The following is a 17,269-nucleotide window of genomic DNA, read 5'->3' on the forward strand; positions in this document are numbered from 1 at the left end:
CAGCTAATGTAGAAGGAAAAGCTGTGTACATTTGCAAATACTGTGCCAAATCATATGTGAAGAATGCAGCAAAGATGCAGAATCCTCTGGCCAAGTGCATAAAGTTCCCTCAGCGCTCACAACAAGCAACCTCTGACAAAAGTCCCTCTACTTCTATTCGAGGTGAAAATGATAAAGCAGACACCTTATCGATAGCAACAACTCATGGTCCTCCTGTAATCGGATTTTTTTGGACTCAATGGAGGAACGTAGTCAGAAATGCTGATGAATGTCTTGCTCGAGCTGTGTACGCAACTGGTTCACCTCTGATGCTCAAAGGAAATGTGTATTGGAAGAGATTTCTGAATGTTCTTCGCCCAGCATACACCCCTCCAATCAGAAATGCTTTATCTAGCAAATCATAGAGAAAGAAGACTGTATTGCAATCATCTCTGATGGGTGATCGAATGTTCGTGGGCAAGGAATAATGTACTACATTATCTCCACCCCTCAACCAGTATTCTACAAGAGCACAGACACAAGGGACAACAGACACACCGGTCTGCCAACATGGACAGCCCCATCAAGAGGATCCTCCTGGATGATGTATTTTGGGAGAGAGTGGTAAGCAGCCTGAAACTCCTGAAACCTATAGCAGTAGCCATTGCACAGATTGAGGGAGACAATGCCATCCTGTCTGATGTTCAGACTCTGCTTGCAGATGTAAGAAAATACATCTGTCCTGCCCACTTCACTGTTGCTCCAAGCAGAGGAAACTGCAGTTATGAAATACATTAAAAAGCATGAAGACTTCTGACTGAAGCCCATACATGCCGCAGTGTACATGTTGGACCTCAAGTATGCTGGCAAGAGTATCCTGTCTATGGTGTCATCACTACTGTGTCTCGCCACCTTGGCCTGGATGAGGGCAAGGTTCTTGGCATTCTGGCAAAGTCTACTTCCAAGCAAGGGCTTTGGGATGGAGATGCAATATGGCAGTCGTGCCAACATATCTCATCAGCCTCCTGGTGGAAGGGACTTGTGGATCTGAGATCTGTTGCCTCCATCATCCTCCAAATCCCACCAACATCAGCCGCCTCAGAGCGCAACTGGTCCTTGTTTGGGAACACACAAACAACAAAGCACACAACAGGCTGACCAATACAACGGTTGAAAAATTGGTGTCCATCCGGGCAAATTTTAGGCTTTTCAGAGCCTGACAACGAGCCATCCTCAACAAGGTTGGAAAGTGACAGTGAAGATGAGGCCTCAGAGTCTGATGTTCAAGAGCTGGACAATGAGGAGGTCCAGGGAGAAGACATGGAAGCCTAAGAGGAAGACAATCAAAGCTTTAGTTTCTAGACTATCATGTTACAGATGTATATTGAATACGTTTTTGGGAGATGCGATGGACCATTGGGGATCATTCAATATTCCCTTTCTTTTGTTGTTCAGTGAAATCATCCCGTGTGAAGAGTCAACTCTTTTAATTAACGTTCAATTCGTAACTAAATTGTTTTGTTTTTTTTCTATTGGAAGGATTTAATGATTTGCAATTATGTCTACTTATAATAAGGTAAAAGGTTTATGTTTCTGTCTCCATATGATATGGTAATTATTTCCAATGCAAAAAAAATCTAAATTTCAATGGTATTCTTGACATTGAAGAATCAACTTTATGCATCTGTGTGTTTGCAGTGAGGTTGTTTGCAGTGAGGTTGTTTGTAGTGAGGTTGTTTGCAGTGAGGTTGCTTGCAGTGAGGTTGCTTGCAGTGAGGTTGCTTGCAGTGAGGTTGCTTGCAGTGAGGTTGTTTGCAGTGCGGTTGTTTGCAGTGAGGTTGTTTGCAGTGAGGTTGTTTGCAGTGAGGTTGTTTGCATTGAGGTTGTTTGCAGTGAGATTGTTTGCAGTGAGGTTGTGTGCTTAGTTGTAATGTTGGTACGGGTTGCATGTGTGTTTTTCCTGTGTGGTGGTGGTGGTGTGTGCATGTAAGTGTTTGTGTAACGCAGCGATTGTAATGCCAGAGCACAAATCCCATCACACAAGAAAACCCTGGGAATAGGGCCAGAGGCAAAGATGAGAACGGGTCCAGCTTGGAGCCAGAGAGGATAGAAGAAGTTAGTATTGCTCCTGGAAATCTACATCTATATAGGTTTGAGGCCCGTTCACCTCAAAGCAATGATGAATTGATTAGAAACATTAACTCCTACTGTATGATGAAATAACTGCAGGTGGAGGAGGGAAAGGGAGCCACAGCGTGTGACCAAGCCTCACACTTACGGCAAACTCACTCACTTACATGCAAACATTCACACCCTCTTAGACATAAACAATAAAGTAGACCTTAACAGTAGTACGGTAGGGAAGAGACTGTCATGGAGCCTTTCCACCATTCTGAGTTCCACGCGAGTTAATCCTGTATTTAGGCCTAATTATCCCCTTGCAATTTATTTGTTGGTCATTATTGTTTTCAAAGCATCTACTGTTCATTTACAGTTTCATGGTTTCAGATCGCTAATAGGCTATTGCCAGTTTATGTCGTAGCAATTTGCAAACATTTGTTTCTTTCATGTTTGATTCTCGGAGTGGATGCAGGGTTTAGGGGCTCATGAACATTCACAACTACTTATCAGTAGAAGTTGTATTTCTTTCATTTCATTTTCATATCGTTATTCATTTGTTTGTTTTGCCACACTTCCACCAGCTGGTCGTGTGCTCAAAATGGCTCGGCTGTGCATGCTAGACCGTGCCTGAGTGCGTGCCAGTTTTGTGTGCTGCTCGCTCCACTATATTCTGTTGTATTGTTTGGTTTGGAATTAGACCTCAGCATGTAATTAGCGAATAATATTGTTATCAAAGGTAAATATGTTAAACAAGTGTATACCCAGGTTGATGTCATCTTTAGACTCATCATTATTAGAATGATGTATTATAGAATTGTGCCAGTTTATATCTTTATACATATTTAGATTTGTCTCCCTAGATTGTGGGCCACATTGGTATGCTCAAATGTGTACGTGGCCATGGGGGAGTGCTAAATGCCACTGGGCACAAGATGGTTAAATCAACATTGCTTCAACGGAATTTGTCAACGTATTGCGACGTGGAATCGACTTGGAACACACAATGGATTTGGAAAAAGTCATCAACTGATGTTTTGAGGGTAAACAATTTCGACATCAACAAACCTTGTATAGAATATGTTGAATTTGTACCTTTTAAACAATGTCAGATCTTCAACGTAATATCCAAAAAAACTATAGGCTGGGCAGCACCTCCTACAGGAGAGTTGATCTATCTACAGCTATTCCTTCAGTCTCCCATCCAGGGTTTAAACCAAGCCCAGCTTTGATATCTGTCACTGACTACAACCAATGTGCTATCATGAGAATGATTGTTGATTAATCTCCACTTTATAGATTTACTCTTGCTATCAGTCATTCCAAAGAGTAGGTTCAACAGAGCAAATGAAATGTAACCATACTTTGTCAATCATACTGTACATTGAGTTTATTTGTCACGTGCACCGAATACACCCGGTGTAGACCTTACAGTGAAATGCTTACGTACAGGTTCTAAGCAATAGTGCAAAAAAGGTATTAGGTGAACAATAGGTAAGTAGATAAATAAAACAACAGTAAAAAGACAGTGAAAAATAACAGTAGCGAGGCTATATACAGTAGCGAGACTATAAAAGTAGCGAGGCTACATACAGGCACCGGTTAGTCAGGCTGATTGAGGTAGTATGTACATGTAGATATGGTTAAAGTGACTATGAATATATGATGAACAGAGAGTAGCAGTAGCGTAAAGAGTGGTTAGCGGGTGGCGGGACACAATGCAGATGGCTCGGTTAGCCAATGTGCGGGAGCACTGGTTGGTCGGGCCAATTGAGGTAGTATGTACATATGTACATGAATGTATAGTTAAGGTGACTATGCATATATGATAAACAGAGAGTAGCATCAGCGTAAAAGAGGGGTTGGGAGGTGGGGCACACAATGCAAATAGTCCGGGTAGCCATTTGATTACCTGTTCAGGCTTGGGGGTAAAGACTGTTGAAAAGCCTTTTTGTCCTAGACTTGGCACCCCGGTACCGCTTGCCATGCGGTAGTAGAGAGAACAGTCTATGACTGGAGTGGCTGGGGTTTTTGACCATTTTTAGGGCCTTCCTCTGACACCGCCTGGTGTAGTGGTCCTGGATGGCAGGCAGCTTAGCCCCAGTGATATGCTGAGCCGTACGCACTGCCCTCTGTAGTGCCTTGCGGTCAGAGGCCGAGCAATTGCCGTACCAGGCAGTGATGCAACCAGTCAGGATGCTCTCGATGTTGCAACTGAAGAACCTTTTGAGGATCTCAGGACCCATTCCTAATATTGAGTTGCATTGACAACCAAACACAACTCAATATCACTTTTTCAATAGGGTAAATAGCCTATTAACTTCTTTACAAGTAAAACAATGTCTCCAATATAACCAAAAATAAAGGTTTATGAATAAAATAATTGGATTAAGCGTTGGTAACCAGTTTATAATAGCTATAAGGCACCTCGGGTGTTTGTGGTATATGGCCAATATAGAGTGGTTTCGGACCTCCACCCTGGACATGCGATCTTATCCCAGAGGCTGGCCCATAACAATGCAGTCGCCGCAGGAGAGGCAGACCGAGCAGCCTACTGGTCAGACTCAGAAGGCGAGCCCACCATCCACTGGCTCCGAGCCTATTACTCGCTAATGTCCTGTTCTCTAGATAACAAGGTGGACGAAATTAGGGCACGAGTTGCCTTACAGAGAGGCATCAGAGATTGTAACATTCTCTGTTTCACGGAAACATGGCTCACTCGGGATATGTTGTCAGTCGGTACAGTCGGTACAGTTTCTTCACGCATCGCGCCAACAGAAACAAACATCTCTCTGGTAAGAAGAAGACCATGACCTTAAGATCGTTACCTGTTTCAGAGAGACACAACCCTTCCCTCAAAGGGAAGATATATGTCAGCTGAGCTCAAAAACATGGAAATCAGAGAACGCTAGAAATGAAACACACACACACACACACGCACACTTCAAATAACAGTTTGGTTCCAGAAGAGGTGAAGGGGAGAAGAGATGTGCAGCGTAGGCAAAAAGCCCCCACTCCTGACAAACAGTGGGCTTTTAACAGCATTCTAATCCCATTCGGAACATATTCTACTATATTGTCTTCCTTCATCAGAATGCACCCTGGGTCTTTCTCCCCCAGAGAAACCAGAAGAAGCAGGATACATATGTGCACAGTTCGCCTCGCATTTATCCAGCAGCCATTAGCCACACATATTTGCCCCCCACAAAGTACCATTAGTTAGTGAGCTTCATAGATTAGGACACGCGCAGCTCTGCGCGATGCTAAACGAGGCTCGCCGCTCATGATTAAAAGGAGGAATATCCTGCCCTAACGTTCGGTAAAGCTTTATATGGCAATCCGCGATGCTGGAATCAAGCAGAGCAACAAATGATGTATGATGTTTATTATGTGTCCAGAAATGACATAACACCCCGTGTTGGCAGCATACAGTACCACATGGTGAGCACTATCCTCAAATCTCCCCCGATTGATCTCCGTCCGCTGGCTTAACTCAGCGATGAGAACAAGGCTCTGCTGAGAAATACACGGACGTGTTAGAGATGAGCTGCTGGACCCACAGCTGTGGGTTCCAAATGCCGAGTAACATTATAACTCGTGGAATGAAGGGGGGGAGGAAGCAGGTCCAATTCAACATTATTACAAATATTCAACAATATCAGCAGTTCTTATTGTGTCAATCAAATGTATTTAATGCACAAATGCCTAGACACATTTGTTTTTGAGTGTGGTAATAAGGAAGATTGACCAGGATCTATTGTATGCAGTCTGGAAAAATACCATTTCACTCCTATAAAACCAGACAAAAAAGTGCTGAGCCTTCAAAACAGGTACCCTAGGAATCAAGCCATTGTCAGAAAGCCAATGAAATCTGGTAAATACAATAAACGTGTGTCTGTGTTCCCTTCTGTTCTTCTGTCATCTGTGAATGTGCCTGAGAGTAATGCTGTTTACCATCTCCCAGACAGGCAGGCCAATGCCAGCACTCCCATCCCAGCCATCTTGTTCTTTGATGAGCCTCTGTGAGGGGGACAATCTGTTCGGTATGTAGTTACATTTAATAATAGTGTTTTTTTTGGACTTGAATATAAAGGAATGCTAGCATTTGGTTAGAACATAGACACAGACACACACAGACAAACACACACACACAGACAAACACACGCACACACCGCATCTCTCTGTAATGCCACATTCTGTACAAACAGCATACTCTGTGTACACCATCCACTGAACTGACCCGACCCTGAGCTGCAATCATGGTGACCCATTACTGCAGGGAGGTACTAAGGAATGACACATTACTGCAGGGAGGTACTAAGGAATGACACATTACTGTAGGGAGGTACTAAGGAATGACACATTACTGCAGGGAGGTACTAAGGAATGACACATTACTGCAGGGAGGTACTAAGGAATTACACATTACTGCAGGGAGGTACTAAGGAATGACACATTACTGTAGGGAGGTCCTAAGGAATGACACATTACTGCAGGGAGGTACTAAGCAATGACACATTACTGTAAGAGGGTACTAAGGAATGACACATTACTGTATGAGGGTACTAAGGAATGACACATTACTGTAGGGAGGTACTAAGGAATGACACATTACTGCAGGGAGGTACTAAGGAATGACACATTACTGCAGGGAGGTACTAAGGAATGACACATTACTGTAGGGAGGTGCTAAGGAATGACACATTACTGTAGGGAGGCACTAAGGAATGACACATTACTGTAGGGAGGTACTAAGGAATGACACATTACTGTAGGGAGGTACTAAGGAATTACATATTACTGCAGGGAGGTACTAAGGAATGACACATTACTGTAGGGAGGTACTAAGGAATTACACATTACTGTAGGGAGGTACTAAGGAATGACACATTACTGCAGGGAGGTACTAAGGAATGACACATTACTGCAGGGAGGTACTAAGGAATAACACATTACTGCAGGGAGGTACTAAGGAATGACACATTACTGAGAGAGAGAGAGACACTTAAAGCTGCAATATGTAACTGCAATATGGTTAGAACATAGACACAGACACACACAGACAAACACACACACACAGACAAACACACGCACACACCGCATCTCTCTGTAATGCCACATTCTGTACAAACAGTATACTCTGTGTACACCATCCACTGAACTGACCCGACCCTGAGCTGCAATCATGGTGACCCATTACTGCAGGGAGGTACTAAGGAATGACACATTACTGCAGGGAGGTACTAAGGAATGACACATTACTGTAGGGAGGTACTAAGGAATGACACATTACTGCAGGGAGGTACTAAGGAATGACATATTACTGTAGGGAGGTACTAAGGAATGACACATTACTGCAGGGAGGTACTAAGCAATGACACATTACTGTAAGAGGGTACTAAGGAATGACACATTACTGTATGAGGGTACTAAGGAATGACACATTACTGTAGGGAGGTACTAAGGAATTACACATTACTGCAGGGAGGTACTAAGGAATGACACATTACTGCAGGGAGGTACTAAGGAATGACATATTACTGTAGGGAGGTACTAAGGAATGACACATTACTGCAGGGAGGTACTAAGCAATGACACATTACTGTAAGAGGGTACTAAGGAATGACACATTACTGTATGAGGGTACTAAGGAATGACACATTACTGTAGGGAGGTACTAAGGAATGACACATTACTGCAGGGAGGTACTAAGGAATGACACATTACTGCAGGGAGGTACTAAGGAATGACACATTACTGTAGGGAGGTACTAAGGAATGACACATTACTGCAGGGAGGTACTAAGCAATGACACATTACTGTAAGAGGGTACTAAGGAATGACACATTACTGTATGAGGGTACTAAGGAATGACACATTACTGTAGGGAGGTACTAAGGAATGACACATTACTGCAGGGAGGTACTAAGGAATGACACATTACTGCAGGGAGGTACTAAGGAATTACACATTACTGTAGGGAGGTACTAAGGAATGACACATTACTGCAGGGAGGTACTAAGGAATGACACATTACTGAGAGAGAGAGAGAGAGAGAGAGAGAGAGAGAGAGAGAGAGAGAGAGACACTTAAAGCTGCAATATGTAACTTTTTGGGCGACTGGACCAAATTCACATAGAAATGTGAGTTATAGACCTGCCATTCTAATGGAAAGCAAGTCTAAAAAGCGGTAGATCTGTTCTATGCACGCTCTTTCTATGCTTGCCATTCTTAATCTTTGTTTTTGCGTATTTTACTTCGGGTACACCAGCTTCAAACATCTGAAAGTACAATATCTTGGGTTATGGCAACAACAAAAAAATCACAGACGGTATAACAACTCTCTAGACTATACTTGCTTGTTTTGTCACATAAACTGAAATTAGGTGAACTATTAGAATTTTAGCAACCAGGAAATGGTGAAGCGATTTCTACATAGTGCATCTTTAAGTGTGTTAACCCTTGCAGGGCTGCCAGTCCAGAAAGCATCCCTAGACGCGTCCTCAAAGCATGTGCAGACCAGCTGGCTGGAGTGTTTTATCCCAGTCTGTTGTCCCCACCTGCATCAAGATGTCCACCATTGTTCCTATACCCAAGAAAGTGAAGGTAACTGAACTAAATGCCCTGTGGCATTCACTTCTATCATCATGAAGTGCTTTGAGAGGCTAATTAAGGATCATATTACCTCCACCTTACCTAACACCCTAGACCCACTAGAACTTCCATACCTCCCCAACAGATCCATGGATAACGCAATCGCTATTGCACTGCTGCCACGACTTCCATCTAAGGTGGCTCCTATCCCTGTTCGGGCGGTGCTCGGCGGTCGTCGTCGCCGGCCTACTAGCTGCTACGGATCCATTTTTCCTTTTCGTTTGTGTCTGTCTGTTTTTTCTTTACACCTGTGTCCTATTAGTTCATTTTTATTAACCTCCGCTGCCTGCTATTCTTTGTGCGGGATCGTTTGCTGTTTGCTGTCAGGGGTGCGTGTTTGCTCTGTCAGGGGTGCGTGTTTGCTCAGTTAGGGGTGCGTGTTTGCTCTGTTAGGGGTGCGTGTTTGCTCTGTTAGGGGTGCGTGTTTACTCTGTTAGGGGTGCGTGTTTACTCTGTTAGGGGTGCGTGTTTGCTCTGTTAGGGGTGCGTGTTTGCTCTGTTAGGGGTGCGTGTTTACTCAGTTAGGGGTGCGTGTTTGCTCTGTTAGGGGTGAGTGTTTGCTCTGTTAGGGGTGCGTGTTTACTCTGTTAGGGGTGCGTGTTTACTCTGTTAGGGGTGCGTGTTTGCTCTGTTAGGGGTGCGTGTTTGCTCTGTTAGGGGTGCGTGTTTGCTCTGTTAGGGGTGCGTGTTTACTCTGTTAGGGGTGCGTGTTTGCTCTGTTAGGGGTGCGTGTTTGCTCTGTTAGGGGTGCGTGTTTACTCTGTTAGGGGTGCGTGTTTGCTCTGTCAGGGGTGCGTGTTTGCTCTGTTAGGGGTGCGTGTTTGCTCTGTTAGGGGTGCGTGTTTGCTCTGTTAGGGGTGCGTGTTTGCGCCACAGGTTTTTTTCTCACAGTTGTTGTACCGTTTTGGACTGTAATTAGGAGTGGAGGTTTCTCCTCTGTGTGTTGCGTTTATTTCCCTGTGTGTGTGGGGACTTCGCTTGGGCGTGTTCCCCCAACTGTTGTTTGTTGAGTTGGGACGTCTAATAAACGATTGTGCTACTGGGACTTCCTTGCTCTCCTGCTCCTGACTCCTGCAACTCCCTCCTCTTAGGAGGCACGTAACAACTGCACACTGCCCTATCCCATCTGGACAAGAGGAAACCCTATGTAAGAATGGTGTTCATCGACTACAGTTCAGCCTTCAACACCATAGTGCCCTCTAAGCTCAGCACTAAGCTCGAGGCCCTGGGTCTGAACCCCACCCTGTGCAACTGTGTCCTGGACTTCCTGACTGGCCGACCCCAGCTGGTGAAGGTAGGCAACAACACCTCCGCTACGCTGATCCTCAACACGGGGGCCCCACAACGGTGCGTGCTCAGCCATGACTGCGTGGCCACTCAAACTCAATCATCAAGTTTGCAGACGACAACAGTAGTAGGCCTGATTACCAACAACAATGAGACGGCCTACAGGGAGGAGGTGTGGGCCCTGGCAGAGTGGTACCAGCAAAATAACCCCCCCCTCAACGTCAACAAAACGAAGGAGCTAATGATGATGGACTTCAGGAAACAGCAGAGGGAGCCCCCCCTCATCGATGGGGCCACAGTAGTTCAGTAGTAGAGGGTTGAAAGATTCAAGTTCCTCAGCGTGCACATCATTGACAACCTGAAATGGTCCATTTGGTTTGGTCTAATTGTGTTGCTATCCTGGGGCTCTGTGGGGCCTGTTTGTGTTTTGCGTTTATTGTTTTGTACTGTTAAATATTGCTGCACTGTTGGAGCTAGGAACGTAAGCCTTTCGCTACACCCCCATAACATTTGATTTGATTTGAGAGAGAGGGAGAGATAAAGAGAGGGAGAGAGAGAGATAAAGAGAGAGAGAGAGAGAAACACAGAGAGAGAGAGAAAGAGAGGGAGAGAGAGAGATAAAGAGAGAGAAATAGAGGGAGAGAGAGAGAAACACAGAGAGAGAGAAAGAGAGGGAGAGATAAAGAGAGATAGAGTTGGAGAGAGAGAAAGAGAGAAAAGTGAGAGAGCTAAAGAGAGGGAGAGAGAGAGAGAGAGAGAGAGAGAGAGAGAGATAAAGAGAGATAAAGAGAGAGAGAGAGAAACACAGAGAGAGAGAGAAAGGCAGGGAGAGAGAGATAGATAAAGAGAGATAAAGAGGGAGAGAAAGAGAAACACAGAGAGAGAGAGAAAGAGAGGGAGAGAGAGAGAAACACAGAGAGAGAGAGAAAGAGAGGGAGAGAGAGAGATAAAGAGAGATAAAGAGAGGGAGAGAGAGAGAGGGAGAGAGAGATAAAGAGTTGGAGAGAGAGAAAGAGAGAGAAGTGAGAGAGCTAAAGAGAGGGAGAGAGAGAGAGAGAGAGAGAGGAAAGGAGGGAGGGAGAGAGCTAAAGAGAGGGAGAGAGAGAGAGAGAGATAAAGAGAGGGAGAGAGAGATAAAGAGAGGGAGAGAGAGATAAAGAGTTGAAGAGAGAGAAGTGAGAGAGCTAGAGATAGAGAGAGAGAGAGAGAGAGAGAGAGAGGAAAGGAGGGAGGGAGAGAGACAAAACGTTAAGCAAAAATAGCCCCTGCTGTTTCTAAAGGCCAGATAATGAATGAGCTGCTGTTGTGTTGTGAGGCGGAGGGGGGGAGAGGGGGGGGGATCTCTCTCTCTCCTTCCTTTAACGGTAATTGCTCATGGTGGGGAGGAAGACTCAGCTTTTCCTGTAAATTGTCTTCAGGAGTAAGAGCTATTAAATCAAGGAACCAATTACATTGAGCAGCAGTTACATCATCACCAACGCACGCTGATGAAACAGCACAGCACTGTGTTTGTGCGTTAGTGTGTGTCCGTGACTTCAGCTAAGGTCAGCTTTAGAAAGAGGGGAGGGGGCTATTAACGTGAGTGGATGGGATGGTGTCTTGTATGGCATTGGGCATTTGAGACAGATTATTGGAAAGTGCTGGAGTCAGCGATAGTGAGTAATCCTCCAGCACTTTATAGATATCTCTATTTATGGGGGGTCGACTTGAGCCCCACCTACAGAACCGACTGCTGTTTCAGGCATGGAAGCAAATGCTTTGGGGAGGCAAAAGCACAATTGAAGTTGGCAATCACCATTCACAATGACGTTAACATAACAATTAAACTGAAGAAATTCGCAGCACAATCGTCCTTCACAGACAAACCCAGAAATGGCAGGAACACAGACACGCACATACAAACTGGTTTGACTAGAGGCAATGAAGTCTGTGTTAGGCCCAGATAAACCTGCAGCACAGCATGGGGTCTCAGAACTGACTGATCCAGCACCACTGACCACACACACTCACACAGAGCATGTGTGAGAGAGAGGAAATATACCCTCATTCAATGTATCCGCTATGTATTTGTGTCCAGCTCTTTTTGGTCAAAGAATCTGTGAATCTAAAGTGTTTTAATTGGAGTTCTCACTAATCGTGGTCTTCCCACACACATTCCCCTGGGCCTGATACTGGAGCTCAGTCTTGCAGCCTCACAGACACAGACCAGGAGGAGAGAACTTTGGGATCAGCCCAGTCTGCCACTCCCAGGCTTCATTCCCTAACCATGGGGAAGAGAGGAGGAGGGAGGAGGACAGAGGATCAGAGAGCGGAGGAGAGACAGTATGTCAAGAATGAAGGATGGAGAGAGGGGAGAAGAAAAGGGAGGGCGGTAGAGAGGCACAGTACAGTATGTGGTATAGTATTGGTACCGTGCCAGTGCTTGGGGTTAAGGGACCTTCAAGTGTATGAGGCTGAATTATTCACGCTGATTAGGCCCTCCTCATTGAAATGAATTAAGAGCCCAACATATGTTACAGTGCTTTAGCATTTAAGGGGCTCTCTAGAAGAGGGGGTGAACAAATGGCCATACCTCTGTATGTGTGTGTCTGTGTGTGTGTGTGCGTGCGTTTCCAATAAACTCTAGAGTTACTGTACTCCAGCCCATGATGACAGTGTGTGGGTGTAATCCTACTGTATGCTTATCAAACAGGTCTGACTAAGCTTTGAGGATATGAAAGGAATGCCAGTGTCCACCACAGCACAGCAGCCTCTCTCAGAACAGATCACAAACACAGCAATGAGGATTATAATGAGGAAAATGAATAGGATAGATCCATCCTTCCCCATTGGATGTTCTCTGTCTCTCTCTCTTCTCACTCCCAAATCATACATTACCAATTCCGTCTCAGTGAATGTGCCCACATTCTCCAAATATCTGTTCTTGCTGTCAAATCGTCCATCCATACCCGCACACAAACACCCTCCTGTTGTAAAAACAACGACCCTCTCTCTCATTCATCAGTCTACCCCTTCTTTCTAAACCTCCCCTGCTCCTTCTCTCTCTCAGCAAGCACATCCTCTCTACCCGTTCTCTCTCGCTAAATACCCACAATCTCTCGGGCATCAAAATCTCAACCAAGAGGAACCGAATACACCACATTAAATTCAACTTCCTCCCTTCACTCGCTCAGCGTAAGACAAACAAAATAATAATTTGCAGACTTTTTTTTTTTTTTTACTCTGAAAATAAACTGCGCATGAAGAGGAAGGGAGCGCGAAGGGAGACAATCTTGTTACCAGCCGGCATAGCCCTGGGAAGATTTCTATCAGACACACGTATAGAGAGAGGCATCCATTTAGAAAATGGCTTTTCTAGGCACGCTGGGCCATTTAACACACCCTGTGACGACTCCTGTTTGGGGCCGTGATAAATGTTCTTTCACACCAACTCACGACCGCGAATGCACACACTACTTACGCCTCGTTCACACCGACAGCGTCATTGCATTTCAGTACACCACAAGTACATTCATTTCCAATGAAACGCTGCGTTTGCCTTGCAGCATTGCGCTGCAGAGGCAGTTGCAGTGCTTTCTGTGTGGTGAATACATGTATGCAAACATATCCAGATGATGCTGCGTACCATTTTGCACCATTTTGCTCAATGAGTGTGATCAAGGCGTTAAGGCCAATCCAGACACTACGGAGACGGAGGGTTCGGAGTATAGCGCAGTGTTGCAATGTCATTTTCCGTCATAAAAGGAGTAATTAGATTGAGATGTTTATGAAATCAGTTAATTTGAGTAAGTGTTTTAACTCAAAGGAGCCCATGGAGATGTTTTCAGATTTGCTTGAATTCTAATGTATGGTGTTTTGGACAGCCCAGAGACAGAGCTGAGCCCCGACGGCCCATCTACAGGTGGTTCACTGCCCCTTGGTTCATCATCTCCCCTTGGTTCATCATCTCCCTGGTCTGGGGCGGCAGGGTAGACTAGTGGTTAGAGTGTTGGACTAGTAACCGGAAGGTTGCAAGTTCAAATCCCCGAGCTGACAAGGTACAACAAAGGTTGTTCTGCCCCTGAACAGGCAGTTAACCCACTGTTCCTAGGCTGTCATTGAAAATACGAATTTGTTCTTAACTGACTTGCCTAGTTAAATAAAGGTAAAAACTAAAAATCATCTCCCTGGTCTGGTTCAGCATCTCCCCGGTCTGGTTCAACATCTCCCTGACTGTGCCAAACCACACAACATGTTAACTTTTATTGGAGGGTGCGATAGCAGCATTCTGAAAAGACACTTGTCCAGCTGGTGTGAGGAAGTAGTCCTTGAGGTTGTTGCGCACGTCTAGAGCAACTCTGGTTGCCCTGCCTGCCCGACATGTTCCTTGGGTCCAGGAAGCTGGTGTCCCTTGTACCACCCGTCTCCACTCTCCTAGACGCCGGTTCCACAGTGGGTGTGGAGTGGTCAACAAATGTGGGGTGGATGTACCGTGTTGATGACTCTGTGTAGTCAGTGTCTGAAGTGTCGGTGGTGCAAAGGTCTTTGCGGAGGGCCACACAGGCCTTCACAATGCTCTCAGCTTTCTCCGGGACAACTTCAAGGGCTCGTCCCAGGATCCTCCATCTTGCAGCTCGGATCCCAAAGCAGTCCTGAAATTCTTCTGGCTTTTGAGAGGAGGTAGTTGTCGACCTTCTTGGTGTCACCAAGGTCAGAAGAACCTTTAAAGAAAATAAGGATTTTCCATTAGTATTGAACAAGAACATGACGGCTTTCAAATGTGTATTGTAACAACTGGGTAGCCTATGCTTTGGACATAGGCCCTCATCCTCTTACTGGGATGCCAATGACTTTTATGTAAGGCATATATACTGAACAAAAATATAAACGCAACAATTTCAACGATTTTACTGAGTTACAGTTCATATAAGGAAATCAGTCAATTTAAATAAATTCATTAGGCCCTAACCTATGGATCTCACACAATTTGGCACGGGCACAGCCATGGGTGGGCCTGGGAGGGCCACTTGGGAGCCAGGCCCACCCACTGGGGAGCCAGGCCCACCCACTGGGGAGCCAGGCCCACCCACTGGGGAGCCAGGCCCACCCACTGGAGAACCAGGTCCACCCACTGGGGAGCCAGACCCCACAAAAGGGCTTTATTTCAGATAGAAATACTCCTCAGTTTCAGACGATCCCCCAGGTGAAGAAGCCGGATGTGGAGATAATGGGCTTTCGTGGTTACACGTGGTCTGCAGTTGTGAGGCCGGTTGGACGTACTACCAAATTCTCTAATATTACGTTGGAGGAGGCTAAATTAACATTCAATTATTTGGCAACAGCTCTGGTGGACATTCCTGAAGTCAGCATGCCAATTGCACGCTCCCTTGAGACATCTGTGGCATTGTGTTGTGTGACAAAACTGCACATTTTCAATAGGCCTTTTATTATCCCCAGCACAAGGTGCACCTGTGTAATGATCATGCTGTTTAATCAGCTTCTTGATATGCCACACCTGTCAGGTGGATGAATTATCTTGGCAAATGATAAATGCTCACTAACAGGGATGTAAACAAATGTGTGGTAAATAATTTAAGAGAAGTAATCTTTTTGTGCATATGAAACATTTCTGGGCTCTTTTATTTCAGCTCATGAAACATGGGACCAACATTTTACAGGTTACATTTATATTTTTTGTTCAGTATAATTACAACATCTATATTGGTATCATTTTCACATCATAAGTATAGTCACATCTATTTATTGTATCTTACCTGGATCTGGTCATGTCAGGTTTACCCTCAGAGGAAATCCCTCGTCTCCCTCGAAGACATATGGGCTCGGTGTTTGGGTCCGTGAAAAGCACTCTGGCCTTGTTACTGGCAGCTGGCCTGCAATGAGTTGGGAGCCGAACTTGCTTCATGAGAAGATTCCTGCATCTCCCTCCCGACCAAATGCGCCCACGTCGATCATGGTGAAGAGGTACCTTGCATCGCAGACTGCCATCAGGACCATTGAGAAAAAGCCCTTTTGTTGTAGTACTTGCTCCCCGAGTTTGCCGGAACTAGATCCGAATATGTTTTCCGTTGACAGTTCCTGCACAACACAGACAATTCCAACTATCCCCAAACTCTCTGGCAATTTCTTCCCATTTTGCCATTTGCCATTTTGCCAATAAGCCACAAAATCCTTCTTCAGGACATGCCAGATAGCCTGGCACACTTCCGTGATGATGGCACAAACTGTTGAGATGCCTAGCTTATAACTAGCAGCGATACTTTGCTGTGTGCTGCCACTCGCACCGAATGCTGTGAGTTCTCTCGTGCGATTTATGTGCGGCTGAAGCAAGTCGTCAAATCTGGCAAACTGACATCCGAAAGTAGTGAAAATGGATTTCCTCGTCAAGGCTTCGCATAGGTTGGACAAGAGACATGTCTTCTCCGTCGTCCCCTCTTGTCGTGTTCAGGGGACGAACGTGCCCTTTTCTCCGTCGTTCTTTTCTTCTTCTCCTCCTGAGTAGTAAGAGCAGTTCAACCTCTTGCTGTTCAAGCTCTCGAATTCACAACTCATAGAGAGACATGCTTGCTTCTGCTTCTGTGTCTATAAAGTAGTGCCGTACAGCTTAAAACACCAGACTAGCCAGACGTGTAGCTAGCTAGCTATATTTGTAAACAAAAAAGGCATACAACACCACATCCCAACGTTCAAATGGCGTCGCTGGCTACAGTCAGAGTGCCTCGGACCCTCTTGCTTGGTAAGCTACTCTGGCTCCCCAAGCACTAGTGGATTTACACTACACAAGGCGGACTTCCTCTCTGGGTGAAACGCAACGACGATTCTGGACAAAAATGCACGCTCTTGTACATGCATGCACGTCAATTAGACAGAGTGGAGCCTTTAGGCTAACACACACACTCAGGGCAACCTAGCCTACACAAACGCACTATGCTAACATACTCACAAACGCACTATGCTAACATACTCGCAAACGCACTATGCTAACATACTCACAAACACACAATGCTAACATACTCACAAACGCACTATGCTAACATACTCACAAACGCACTATGCTAACATACTCACAAATGCACTATGCTAACATACTCACAAACGCACTATGCTAACATACTCACAAACGCACTATGCTAACATACTCACAAACGCACTATGCTAACATACTCACAAACACACTATGCTAACATACTCACAAACACACTATGCTAACATACTCACAAACGCACCTTTCAAC

The 17,269-nt window shown here is 45.2% G+C and overlaps 1 protein-coding gene across 3 annotated transcripts in view; it reads right to left on the bottom strand.

Annotated features, from left to right (window-relative positions):
- LOC139413315 (voltage-dependent calcium channel subunit alpha-2/delta-2-like) overlaps positions 1–17,269 on the bottom strand; it is a 271,347-nt gene that overhangs the window by 248,132 nt on the left and 5,946 nt on the right. The gene's annotated exons all lie outside the window — the stretch shown is intronic.

This window comes from Oncorhynchus clarkii, chromosome 7, assembly GCF_045791955.1.
Source record: "Oncorhynchus clarkii lewisi isolate Uvic-CL-2024 chromosome 7, UVic_Ocla_1.0, whole genome shotgun sequence".
Lineage (NCBI taxonomy): Eukaryota > Metazoa > Chordata > Actinopteri > Salmoniformes > Salmonidae > Oncorhynchus > Oncorhynchus clarkii.